At 50.7% G+C, this 14,265-nt stretch overlaps 4 pseudogenes; all 4 read right to left on the bottom strand.

Annotated features, from left to right (window-relative positions):
* Nucleotides 1-4,370: 4,370 nt before the first annotated feature.
* LOC130352682 (5S ribosomal RNA) lies at nucleotides 4,371-4,490 on the bottom strand (annotated as a pseudogene).
* Nucleotides 4,491-6,774: 2,284 nt separating this feature from the next.
* Nucleotides 6,775-6,894, bottom strand: LOC130330305 (5S ribosomal RNA; annotated as a pseudogene).
* Nucleotides 6,895-6,986: 92 nt separating this feature from the next.
* Nucleotides 6,987-7,106, bottom strand: LOC130352625 (5S ribosomal RNA; annotated as a pseudogene).
* Nucleotides 7,107-12,747: 5,641 nt separating this feature from the next.
* On the bottom strand, nucleotides 12,748-12,867 carry LOC130325414 (5S ribosomal RNA; annotated as a pseudogene).
* Between the last annotated feature and the right edge of the window lie 1,398 nt (nucleotides 12,868-14,265).

Raw genomic sequence — 14,265 nt, 5'->3', positions numbered from 1 at the left:
AGAGCAAAATGTCAATGGCACCTTGGATTGCCAGCCAGTCTCCCACGCCGGTATCTGCCGGGCAGCAGTCTGCGATCTGAGGAGAGCAGACACGTTCAGCTTAGGATGGCCGTTGACAGCTTCACACCCTGTATATTGTGGATTTAAGCATCAATAAATCCTTTTCCGAATCGGAGCGGAAGGCGGCAACAGATTAAAATGTCAACTGCACCCGGGATTCCAGCCAGTCTACCATGCTGGTACTTACCAGGCCCTAAGCTGGGTATCAGTCTGCGATCTGACGAGAGCAGGCGCGTTCAGCTTAGGATGGCCGTTGACAGCTTCACACCCTGTATTCTGTGCATTTAAGCATCAATAAATCCTTTTCGGAATCGGAACGGAAGGCGGCAACAGAGCATAATGTCAACTGCACCCGGGATTCCCAGCCAGTCTCCCATGCCGGTACTTACTGGGCCCTAAGCTGGGTAGCAGTCTGCGATCTGACGAGAGCAGGCGCGTTCAGCTTAGGATGGCCGTTGACATCTTCATGCCTTGTATATTGTGAATTTAAGCATCAATAAATATTTTTATTAATCGGAGAGGAAGGCGGCAACAGAGCAAAATGTCAATGGCACCTTGGATTGCCAGCCAGTCTCCCATGCCGGTAACTGCCAGGCAGTAGTCTGCGATCTGAGGAGAGCAGGCACGTTCAGGCTTAGGATGGCCGTTGACAGCTTCACACCCTGTGTATTGTGGATTTAAGCATCAATAAATCCTTTTCGGAATCGGAACGGAAGGCGGCAGCAGAGCAAAATGTCAACTGCACCCGGGATTCCCAGCCAGTCTCCCATGCCGGTACTTACTGGGCCCTAAGCTGGGTAGCAGTCTGCGATCTGACGAGAACAGGCGCGTTCAGCTTAGGATGGCCGTTGACATCTTCACGCCTTGTATATTGTGAATTTAAGCATCAATAAATATTTTTATTAATCGGAGAGGAAGGCGGCAACAGAGCAAAATGTCAATGGCACCTTGGATTGCCAGCCAGTCTCCCATGCCGGTAACTGCCGGGCAGTAGTCTGCGATCTGAGGAGAGCAGGCACGTTCAGGCTTAGGATGGCCGTTGACAGCTTCACACCCTGTATATTGTTGATTTAAGCATCAATAAATCCTTTTCCGAATCGGAGCGGAAGGCGGCAACAGATTAAAATGTCAACTGCACCCGGGATTCCCAGCCAGTCACCCATGCTGGTACTTACCAGGCCCTATGCTGGGTAGCAGTCTGCGATCTGACAAGAGCAGGCGTGTTCAGCTTAGGATGGCCGTTGACAGCTTCACACTTTGTATACTGTGGATTTAAGCATCAATAAATAATTTTCGGAATCGGAGCAAAATATCAACTGCACCCGGGAATCCCAGCCAGTCTCCCATGCTGGTACTTACCAGGCCCGAAGCTGGGTGGCTGTCTGCGATCTGACGAGAACACGCGCATTCAGCTTAGGATGGCCATAGACATCTTCACACCCTGTATACTGTGGATTTAAGCATCAATAAAACCTTTTCGGAATCGGAGCGGAAGGCGGCAACAGAGCAAAATGTCAACGACACCTGGGATTCCCAGCCAGTCTCCCATGCTGGTACTTACCGGGCCCTAAGCTGGGTAGCAGTCTGCGATCTGACGAGAGCAGGCGCGTTCAGCTTAGGATGGCCGTCGGCAGCTTCTCGCCCTTTAAACTGTGCATTTAGGCATCAATAAATCCTTTTCGGAATCGGAACGGAAGGCGGCAACAGAGCAAAATGTCAACGGCAGCCGGGATTCCCAGCCAGTGTCCCATGCCGGTACTTACCGGGCCCTAAGATCTGTACCAGTCTGCGATCTGACGAGAGCAGGCGCGTTAAGCTTAGGATGGCCGTCGACAGCTTCACACCTTGTATACTGTGGATTTAAGCATCAATAAATTATTTTCGGAATCGGAGCGGAAGGCAGCAATAGAGCAAAATGTCAACGGCACCCGGGATTCCCAGCCAGTCTCCCATGCCATTACTTACCGAGCCCTAAGCTGGGTAGCAGTCTGCGATCTGACGAGAGCAGGCGCATTCAGCTTAGGATGGCCATTGACAGCTTCATGCTTTTTATACTGTGCATTTAAGCATCAATAAATCCTTTTCGGAATCGTAGAGGAAGGCGGCAACAGAGCAAAATGTCAATAGCACCTTGGATTGCCAGCCAGTCTCCCATGCCCGTACTTGCCGGGCAGCAGTCTGCGATCTGACAAGAACAGGCACATTCAGCTTAGGATAGCCGTAGACGGCTTCACACCCTGTATACTGTGGATTTAAGCATCAATAAATCCTTTTCGGAATCGGAGCGGAAGGCGGCTACAGAGCAAAATGTCAACAACACCTGGGACTCCCAGCCAGTCTCCCATGCTGGTACTTACCGGGCCCTAAGCTGGGTAGCAGTCTGCGATCTGAAGAGAGCAGATGCGTTTAGCTTAGGATGGCAGTTGACAGCTTCATGCCCTTTATATTGTGGATTTAAGCATCAATAAATAATTTTCCGAATCGAAGCGGAAGGCGGCAACAGATTAAAATGTCAACTGCACCCTGGATTCCCAGCCAGTCTCCCATGCTGGTACTTACCAGGCCCTAAGCTGGGTATCAGTCTGCGATCTGACGAGAGCAGGCGCGTTCAGCTTAGGATGGCCGTTGACAGCTTCACACCCTGTATACTGTGCATTTAAGCATCAATAAATCCTTTTCGGAATCGGAACGGAAGGCGGCAACATAGCAAAATGTCAACGGCAGCCGGGATTCCCAGCCAGTGTCCCATGCCGGTACTTACCGGGCCCTAAGATCTGTACCAGTCTGCATTCTGACGAGAGCAGGCGCATTATGCTTAGGATGGCCGTCGACAGCTTCACACCTTGTATACTGTGGATTTAAGCATCAATAAATTATTTTCGGAATCGGAGCGGAAGGCAGCAATAGAGCAAAATGTCAACGGCAACCGGGATTTCCAGCCAGTCTCCCATGCCAGTACTTACCGGGCCCTAAGCTAGGTAGCAGTCTGCGATCTGACGAAAGCAGGCGCGTTCAGCTTAGGATGGCCATTGACAGCTTCATGTTTTTTATACTGTGCATTTAAGCATCAATAAATCATTTTCGGAATCGGAACGGAAGGCGGCAACAGAGCAAAATGTCAACTGCACCCGGGATTCCCAGCCAGTCTCCCATGCCGGTACTTACTGGGCCCTAAGCTGGGTAGAAGTCTGCGATCTGACGAGAGAAGGCGCGTTCAGCTTAGGATGGCCGTTGACATCTTCACGCCTTGTATATTGTGAATTTAAGCATCAATAAATATTTTTATTAATCGGAGAGGAAGGCGGCAACAGAGCAAAATGTCAATGGCACCTTGGATTGCCAGCCAGTCTCCCATGCCGGTAACTGCCGGGCAGTAGTCTGCGATCTGAGGAGAGCAGGCACGTTCAGGCTTAGGATGGCCGTTGACAGCTTCACACCCTGTGTATTGTGGATTTAAGCATCAATAAATCCTTTTCCGAATCGGAGCGGAAGGCGGCAACAGATTAAAATGTCAACTGCACCTGGGATTCCCAGCCAGTCTCCCATGCTGATACTTACCAGGCCCTAAGCTGGGTAGCAGTCTGCGATCTGACAAGAGCAGGCGCGTTCAGCTTAGGATGGCCGTTGACAGCTTCACACTTTGTATACTGTGGATTTAAGCATCAATAAACAATTTTCGGAATCGGAGCAGAAACAGAGCAAAATGGCAACTGCACCCAGGATTCCCAGCCAGTCTCCCATGCTGGTACTTACCAGGCCCGAAGCTGGGTAGCAGTCTGCGATTTGACGAGAACAGGCGCATTCAGCTTAGGATGGCCATAGACATCTTCACACCCTGTATACTGTGGATTTAAGCATCAATAAATCCTTTTCGGAATCGGAGCGTAAGGCGGCAACAGAGCAAAATGTCAACGACACCTGGGATTCCCAGCCAGTCTCCCATGCTGGTACTTACTAGGCCCTAAGCTGGGTATCAGTCTGCGATCTGACGAGAGCAGGCGCGTTCAGCTTAGGATGGCCGTTGACAGCTTCACGCCCTTTATATTGTGGATTTAACCATCAATAAATAATTTTCCGAATCGAAGCGGAAGGCGGCAACAGATTAAAATGTCAACTGCACCCGGGATTCCCAGCCAGTCTCCCATGCTGGTACTTACCAGGCCCTAAGCTGGGTAGCAGTCTGCGATCTGACGAGAGCAGGCGCGTTCAGCTTAGGATGGCCGTTGATAGCTTCACACTTTGTATACTGTGCATTTAAGCATCAATAAATCCTTTTCGGAATCGGAACGGAAGGCGGCAACAGAGCAACATGTCAACGACACCTGGGATTCCCAGCCAGTCTCCCATGCTGGTACTTACCGGGCCCTAAGCTGGGTAGCAGTCTGCGAGCTGACGAGAGCAGGCGCGTTCAGCTTAGGATGGCCGTTGACAGCTTCTTGATTTTTATATTGTGCATTTAAGCATCAATATATCCTTTTCGGAATCGGAACGGAAGGCGGCAACAGAGCAAAATGTCAACTGCACCCGGGATTCCCAGCCAGTCTCCCATGCTGGTACTTACCGGGCCCTAAGCTGGGTAGCAGTCTGCGATCTGACGAGAGCAGGCGCGTTCTGCTTAGGATGGCTGTTGACAGCTTCTCGCCCTTTATACTGTGCATTTAGGCATCAATAAATCCTTTTCGGAATCGGAACGGAAGGCGGCAACAGAGCAAAATGTCAACGGCAGCCGGGATTCCCAGCCAGTCTCCCATGCTGGTACTTACCAGGCCCTAAGCTGGGTATCAGTCTGCGATCTGTCGAGAGCAGGCGCGTTCAGCTTAGGATGGCCGTTGACAGCTTCACACTTTGTATACTGTGCATTTAAGCATCAATAAATCCTTTTCGGAATCGGAACGGAAGGCGGCAACAGAGCAAAATGTCAACGGCAGCCGGGATTCCCAGCCAGTGTCCCATGCCGGTACTTACCGGGCCCTAAGATCTGTACCAGTCTGCGATCTGACGAGAGCAGGCGCGTTAAGCTTAGGATGGCCGTCGACAGCTTCACACCTTGTATACTGTGGATTTAAGCATCAATAAATTCTTTTCGGAATCGGAGCGGAAGGCAGCAATAGAGCAAAATGTCAACGGCAACCAGGATTCCCAGCCAGTCTCCCATGCCAGTACCTACCGGGCCCTAAGCTAGAGCAGTCTGCGATCTGACGAGAGCAGGCGCGTTCAGCTTAGGATGGCCATTGACAGCTTCATGCTTTTTATACTGTGCATTTAAGTATCAATAAATCCTTTTCGGAATCGGAGCGGAAGGCGGCAACAGATTTAAATGTCAACTGCACCCGGGATTCCCAGCCAGTCTCCCATGCTGGTACTTACTGTGCCCTTAGCTGGGTAGCAGTCTGCGATCTGACGAGAGCAGGCGCGTACATCTTAGGATGGCCATTGACAGCTTAATGCTTTTTATACTGTGAATTTAAGCATCAATAAATCCTTTTCAGAATCGGAACGGAAGGCAGCAACAGAGCATAATGTCAACTGCACCCGGGATTCCCAGCCAGTCTCCCATTCCGGTAATTACTGGGCCCTAAGCTGGGTAGCAGTCTGCGATCTGACGAGAGCAGGCGCGTTCAGCTTAGGACGGCCGTTGACATCTTCACGCCTTGTATATTGTGGATTTAAGCATCAATAAATATTTTTATTAATCGGAGAGGAAGGCGGCAACAGAGCAAAATGTCAATGGCACCTTGGATTGCCAGCCAGTCTCCCATGCTGGTAACTGCCGGACAGTAGTCTGCGATCTGAGGAGAGCAGGCACGTTCAGGCTTAGGATGGCCGTTGACAGCTTCACACCCTGTGTATTGTGGATTTAAGCATCAATAAATCCTTTTCCGAATCGGAGCGGAAGGCAGCAACAGATTAAAATGTCAACTGCCCCTGGGATTCCCAGCCAGTCTCCCATGCTGGTACTTACCAGGCCCTAAGCTGGGTAAAAGTCTGCGATCTGACGAGAGCAGGCGCGTTCAGCTTAGGATGGCCGTTGACAGCTTCACACTTTGTATACTGTGGATTTAAGCATCAATAAACAATTTTCGGAATCGGAGCAGAAACAGAGCAAAATGGCAACTGCACCCGGGATTCCCAGCCAGTCTCCCATGCTGGAACTTACCAGGCCCGAAGCTGGGTAGCAGTCTGCGATCTGACGAGAACAGGCGCATTCAGCTTAGGATGGCCATAGACATCTTCACACCCTGTATACTGTGGATTTAAGCATCAATAAATCCTTTTCGGAATCGGAGCGTAAGGCGGCAACAGAGCAAAATGTCAACGACACCTGGGATTCCCAGCCAGTCTCCCATGCTGGTACTTACCAGGCCCTAAGCTGGGTATCAGTCTCCGATCTGACGAGAGCAGGCGCGTCCAGCTTAGGATGGCTGTTGACAGCTTCACGCCCTTTATATTGTGGATTTAAGCATCAATAAATAATATTCCGAATCGAAGCGGAAGGCGGCAACAGATTAAAATGTCAACTAGACCCGGGATTCCCAGCCAGTCTCCCATGCTGGTACTTACCAGGCCCTAAGCTGGGTAGCAGTCTGCGATCTGACGAGAGCAGGCGCGTTCAGCTTAGGATGGCTGTTGACAGCTTCACACTTTGTATACTGTGCATTTAAGCATCAATAAATCCTTTTCAGAATCGGAACGGAAGGCGGCAACAGAGCAAAATGTCAACGACACCTGGGATTCCCAGCCAGTCTCCCATGCTGGTACTTACCGGGCCCTAAGCTGGGTAGCAGTCTGCGATCTGACGAGAGCAGGCACGTTCAGCTTAGGATGGCCGTTGACAGCTTCTTGATTTTTATATTGTGCATTTAAGCATCAATATATCCTTTTCGGAATCGGAACGGAACGGAACGGAAGGCGGCAACAGAGCAAAATGTCAACTGCACCCGGGATTCCCAGCCAGTCTCCCATGCTGGTACTTACCGGGCCCTAAGCTGGGTAGCAGTCTGCGATCTGACGAGAGCAGGCGCGTTCAGCTTAGGATGGCCGTTGACAGCTTCACACTTTGTATACTGTGCATTTAAGCATCAATAAATCCTTTTCGGAATCGGAACGGAAGGCGGCAACAGAGCAAAATGTCAACGGCAGTCGGGATTCACAGCCAGTGTCCCATGCCGGTACTTACCGGGCCCTAAGATTTGTACCAGTCTGCGATCTGACGAGAGCAGGCGCGTTAAGCTTAGGATGGCCGTCGACAGCTTCACACCTTGTATACTGTGGATTTAAGCATCAATAAATTATTTTCGGAATCGGAGCGGAAGGCAGCAATAGAGCAAAATGTCAACGGCAACCGGGATTCCCAGCCAGTCTCCCATGCCAGTACCTACCGGGCCCTAAGCTAGAGCAGTCTGCGATCTGACGAGAGCAGGCGCGTTCAGCTTAGGATGGCCATTGACAGCTTCATGCTTTTTATACTGTGCATTTAAGCATCAATAAATCCTTTTCGGAATCGGAGCGGAAGGCAGCAACAGATTAAAATGTCAACTGCACCCGGGATTCCCAGCCAGTCTCCCATGCTGGTACTTACTGTGCCCTTAGCTGGGTAGCAGTCTGCGATCTGACGAGAGCAGGCGCGTTCAGCTTAGGTAGGCCATTGACAGCTTCATGCTTTTTATACTGTGCATTTAAGCATCAATAAATCCTTTTCGGAATCGGAACGGAAGGCGGCAACAGAGCAAAATGTCAACTGCACCCGGGATTCCCAGCCAGTCTCCCATGCCGGTAATTACTGGGCCCTAAGCTGGGTAGCAGTCTGCGATCTGACGAGAGCTGGCGCGTTCTGCTTAGGATGGCCGTTGACATCTTCACGCCTTGTATATTGTGGATTTAAGCATCAATAAATATTTTTATTAATCGGAGAGGAAGGCGGCAACAGAGCAAAATGTCAATGGCACTTTGAATTGCCAGCCAGTCTCCCATGCTGGTAACTGCCAGGGAGCAGTCTGCGATCTGAGGAGAGCAGGCATGTTCAGGCTTAGGATGGCCATTGACAGCTTCACACCCTGTGCATTGTGGATTTAAGCATCAACAAATCCTTTTCCGAATCGAAGCGGAAGGCAGCAACAGATTAAAATGTCAACTGCACCCGGGATTCCCAGCCAGTCTCCCATGCTGGTACTTACCAGGCCCGAAACTGGGTAGCAGTCTGCGATCTGACGAGAACAGGCGCATTCAGCTTAGGATGGCCGTTGACATCTTCACACCCTGTATACTGTGGATTTAAGCATCAATAAATCCTTTTCGGAATTGGAGCGTAAGGCGGCAACAGAGCAAAATGTCAACGACACCCGGGATTCCCAGCCAGTCTCCCACGCCAGTACTTACCGGGCTCTAAGCTGGGTAGCAGTCTGCGATCTGACGAGAGCAGGCGCGTTCAGCTTAGGATGGCCATTGACAGCTTCATGCTTTTTATACTGTGCATTTAAGCATCAATAAATCCTTTTCGGAATCAGAGAGGAAGGCGGCAACAGAGCAAAATGTCAATAGCACCTTGGATTGCCAGCCAGTCTCCCATGCCCGTACTTGCCGGGCAGCAGTCTGCGATCTGACAAGAACAGGCACATTCAGCTTAGGATAGCCGTAGACTGCTTCACAACCTGTATACTGTGGATTTAAGCATCAATAAATCCTTTTCGGAATCGGAGCGGAAGGCGGCTACAGAGCAAAATGTCAACAACACCTGGGATTCCCAGCCAGTCTCCCATGCTGATACTTACCGGGCCCTAAGCTGGGTAGCAGTCTGCGTTCTGACGAGAGCAAGCGCGTTCAGCTTAGGATGGCCGTTGACAGCTTCACGCCCTTTATACTGTGCATTTAAGCATCAATAAATCCTTTTCCGAATCAGAGCGGAAGGCGGCAACAGATTAAAATGTCAACTGCACCCGGGATTCCCAGCCAGTCTCCCATGCTGGTACTTACCAGGCCCTAAGCTGGGTAACAGTCTGCAATCTGACGAGAGCAAGCGCGTCCAGCTTAGGATGGCCGTTGACAGCTTCACACTTTGTATACTGTGGATTTAAGCATCAATTAATATTTTTATTAATCGGAGAGGAAGGCGACAACAGAGCAAAATGTGAATGGCACCTTGGATTGCCAGCCAGTCTCCCACGCCGGTATCTGCCGGGCAGCAGTCTGCGATCTGAGGAGAGCAGACACGTTCAGCTGAGGATGGCCGTTGACAGCTTCACACCCTGTATATTGTGGATTTAAGCATCAATAAATCCTTTTCCGAATCGGAGCGGAAGGCGGCAACAGATTAAAATGTCAACTGCACCCGGGATTCCAGCCAGTCTACCATGCTGGTACTTACCAGGCCCTAAGCTGGGTATCAGTCTGCGATCTGACGAGAGCAGGCGCGTTCAGCTTAGGATGGCCGTTGACAGCTTCACACCCTGTATTCTGTGCATTTAAGCATCAATAAATCCTTTTCGGAATCGGAACGGAAGGCGGCAACAGAGCATAATGTCAACTGCACCCGGGATTCCCAGCCAGTCTCCCATGCCGGTACTTACTGGGCCCTAAGCTGGGTAGCAGTCTGCGATCTGACGAGAGCAGGCGCGTTCAGCTTAGGATGGCCGTTGACATCTTCACGCCTTGTATATTGTGAATTTAAGCATCAATAAATATTTTTATTAATCGGAGAGGAAGGCGGCAACAGAGCAAAATGTCAATGGCACCTTGGATTGCCAGCCAGTCTCCCATGCCGGTAACTGCCGGGCAGTAGTCTGCGATCTGAGGAGAGCAGGCACGTTCAGGCTTAGGATGGCCGTTGACAGCTTCACACCCTGTATATTGTTGATTTAAGCATCAATAAATCCTTTTCCGAATCGGAGCGGAAGGCGGCAACAGATTAAAATGTCAACTGCACCCGGGATTCCCAGCCAGTCACCCATGCTGGTACTTACCAGGCCCTATGCTGGGTAGCAGTCTGCGATCTGACGAGAGCAGGCGTGTTCAGCTTAGGATGGCCGTTGACAGCTTCACACTTTGTATACTGTGGATTTAAGCATCAATAAATAATTTTCGGAATCGGAGCAAAATGTCAACTGCACCCGGGAATCCCAGCCAGTCTCCCATGCTGGTACTTACCAGGCCCGAAGCTGGGTGGCAGTCTGCGATCTGACGAGAACACGCGCATTCAGCTTAGGATGGCCATAGACATCTTCACACCCTGTATACTGTGGATTTAAGCATCAATAAAACCTTTTCGGAATCGGAGCGGAAGGCGGCAACAGAGCAAAATGTCAACGACACCTGGGATTCCCAGCCAGTCTCCCATGCTGGTACTTACCGGGCCCTAAGCTGGGTAGCAGTCTGCGATCTGACGAGAGCAGGCGCGTTCAGCTTAGGATGGCCGTCGGCAGCTTCTCGCCCTTTAAACTGTGCATTTAGGCATCAATAAATCCTTTTCGGAATCGGAACGGAAGGCGGCAACAGAGCAAAATGTCAACGGCAGCCGGGATTCCCAGCCAGTGTCCCATGCCGGTACTTACCGGGCCCTAAGATCTGTACCAGTCTGCGATCTGACGAGAGCAGGCGCGTTAAGCTTAGGATGGCCGTCGACAGCTTCACACCTTGTATACTGTGGATTTAAGCATCAATAAATTATTTTCGGAATCGGAGCGGAAGGCAGCAATAGAGCAAAATGTCAACGGCACCCAGGATTCCCAGCCAGTCTCCCATGCCAGTACTTACCGGGCGCTAAGCTGGGTAGCAGTCTGCGATCTGACGAGAGCAGGCGCATTCAGCTTAGGATGGCCATTGACAGCTTCATGCTTTTTATACTGTGCATTTAAGCATCAATAAATCCTTTTCGGAATCGTAGAGGAAGGCGGCAACAGAGCAAAATGTCAATAGCACCTTGGATTGCCAGCCAGTCTCCCATGCCCGTACTTGCCGGGCAGCAGTCTGCGATCTGACAAGAACAGGCACATTCAGCTTAGGATAGCCGTAGACGGCTTCACACCCTGTATACTGTGGATTTAAGCATCAATAAATCCTTTTCGGAATCGGAGCGGAAGGCGGCTACAGAGCAAAATGTCAACAACACCTGGGACTCCCAGCCAGTCTCCCATGCTGGTACTTACCGGGCCCTAAGCTGGGTAGCAGTCTGCGATCTGAAGAGAGCAGACGCGTTTAGCTTAGGATGGCAGTTGACAGCTTCACGCCCTTTATATTGTGAATTTAAGCATCAATAAATAATTTTCCGAATCGAAGCGGAAGGCGGCAACAGATTAAAATGTCAACTGCACCCTGGATTCCCAGCCAGTCTCCCATGCTGGTACTTACCGGGCCCTAAGCTGGGTAGCAGTCTGCGATCTGACGAGAGCAGGCGCGTTCAGCTTAGGATGGCCGTCGGCAGCTTCTCGCCCTTTAAACTGTGCATTTAGGCATCAATAAATCCTTTTCGGAATCGGAACGGAAGGCGGCAACAGAGCAAAATGTCAACGGCAGCCGGGATTCCCAGCCAGTGTCCCATGCCGGTACTTACCGGGCCCTAAGATCTGTACCAGTCTGCATTCTGACGAGAGCAGGCGCATTATGCTTAGGATGGCCGTCGACAGCTTCACACCTTGTATACTGTGGATTTAAGCATCAATAAATTATTTTCGGAATTGGAGCGGAAGGCAGCAATAGAGCAAAATGTCAACGGCAACCGGGATTCCCAGCCAGTCTCCCATGCCAGTACTTACCGGGCCCTAAGCTAGGTAGCAGTCTGCGATCTGACGAAAGCAGGCGCGTTCAGCTTAGGATGGCCATTGACAGCTTCATGTTTTTTATACTGTGCATTTAAGCATCAATAAATCATTTTCGGAATCGGAAAGGAAGGCGGCAACAGAGCAAAATGTCAACTGCACCCGGGATTCCCAGCCAGTCTCCCATGCCGGTACTTACTGGGCCCTAAGCTGGGTAGCAGTCTGCGATCTGACGAGAGAAGGCGCGTTCAGCTTAGGATGGCCGTTGACATCTTCACGCCTTGTATATTGTGAATTTAAGCATCAATAAATATTTTTATTAATCGGAGAGGAAGGCGGCAACAGAGCAAAATGTCAATGGCACCTTGGATTGCCAGCCAGTCTCCCATGCCGGTAACTGCCGGGCAGTAGTCTGCGATCTGAGGAGAGCAGGCACGTTCAGGCTTAGGATGGCCGTTGACAGCTTCACACCCTGTGTATTGTGGATTTAAGCATCAATAAATCCGTTTCCGAATCGGAGCGGAAGGCGGCAACAGATTAAAATGTCAACTGCACCTGGGATTCCCAGCCAGTCTCCTATGCTGGTACTTACCAGGCCCTAAGCTGGGTAGCAGTCTGCGATCTGACAAGAGCAGGCACGTTCAGCTTAGGATGGCCGTTGACAGCTTCACACTTTGTATACTGTGGATTTAAGCATCAATAAACAATTTTCGGAATCGGAGCAGAAACAGAGCAAAATGGCAACTGCACCCAGGATTCCCAGCCAGTCTCCCATGCTGGTACTTACCAGGCCTGAAGTTGGGTAGCAGTCTGCGATCTGACGAGAACAGGCGCATTCAGCTTAGGATGGCCATAGACATCTTCACACCCTGTATACTGTGGATTTAAACATCAATAAATCCTTTTCGGAATCGGAGCGTAAGGCGGCAACAGAGCAAAATGTCAACGACACCTGGGATTCCCAGCCAGTCTCCCATGCTGGTACTTACCAGGCCCTAAGCTGGGTATCAGTCTGCGATCTGACGAGAGCAGGCGCGTTCAGCTTAGGATGGCCGTTGACAGCTTCACGCCCTTTATATTGTGGATTTAAGCATCAATAAATAATTTTCCGAATCGAAGCGGAAGGCGGCAACAGATTAAAATGTCAACTGCACCCGGGATTCCCAGCCAGTCTCCCATGCTGGTACTTACCAGGCCCTAAGCTGGGTAGCAGTCTGCGATCTGACCAGAGCAGGCGCGTTCAGCTTAGGATGGCCGTTGACAGCTTCACACATTGTATACTGTGCATTTAAGCATCAATAAATCCTTTTCGGAATCAGAACGGAAGGCGGCAACAAAGCACAACGTCAACGACATCTGGGATTCCCAGCCAGTCTCCCATGCTGGTACTTACCAGGCCCTAAGCTGGGTAGCAGTCTGCGATCTGCCGAGAGCAGGCGCGTTCAGCTTAGGATGGCCATTGACAGCTTCTTGATTTTTATATTGCGCATTTAAGCATCAATATATCCTTTTCGGAATCGGAACGGAAGGCGGCAACAGAGCAAAATGTCAACTGCACCTGGGATTCCCAGCCAGTCTCCCATGCTGGTACTTACCGGGCCCTAAGCTGGGTAGCAGTCTGCGATCTGACGAGAGCAGGCGCGTTCTGCTTAGGATGGCTGTTGACAGCTTCTCGCCCTTTATACTGTGCATTTAGGCATCAATAAATCCTTTTCGGAATCGGAACGGAAGGCGGCAACAGAGCAAAATGTCAACGGCAGCCGGGATTCCCAGCCAGTCTCCCATGCTGGTACTTACCAGGCCCTAAGCTGGGTATCAGTCTGCGATCTGTCGAGAGCAGGCGCGTTCAGCTTAGGATGGCCGTTGACAGCTTCACACTTTGTAAACTGTGCATTTAAGCATCAATAAATCCTTTTCGGAATCGGAACGGAAGGCGGCAACAGAGCAAAATGTCAACGGCAGCCGGGATTCCCAGCCAGTGTCCCATGCCGGTACTTACCGGGCCCTAAGATCTGTACCAGTCTGCGATCTGACGAGAGCAGGCGCGTTCAGCTTAGGATGGCCGTTGACATCTTCACGCCTTGTATATTGTGAATTTAAGCATCAATAAATATTTTTATTAATCGGAGAGGAAGGCAGCAACAGAGCAAAATGTCAATGGCACCTTGGATTGCCAGCCAGTCTCCCATGCCGGTAACTGCCGGGCAGTAGTCTGCGATCTGAGGAGAGCAGGCACGTTCAGGCTTAGGATGGCCGTTGACAGCTTCACACCCTGTGTATTGTGGATTTAAGCATCAATAAATCCTTTTCCGAATCGGAGCGGAAGGCGGCAACAGATTAAAATGTCAACTGCACCTGGGATTCCCAGCCAGTCTCCCATGCTGGTACTTACCAGGCCCTAAGCTGGATAGCAGTCTGCAATCTGACGAGAGCAGGCGCGTTCAGCTTAGGATGGCCG

Source organism: Hyla sarda, chromosome 1 (genome assembly GCF_029499605.1).
Source record: "Hyla sarda isolate aHylSar1 chromosome 1, aHylSar1.hap1, whole genome shotgun sequence".
Classification (NCBI taxonomy): Eukaryota; Metazoa; Chordata; class Amphibia; order Anura; family Hylidae; genus Hyla; species Hyla sarda.
Note: the sequence above shows the minus strand (reverse complement) of the source record. Positions and strands in the feature narration are given on the sequence as shown.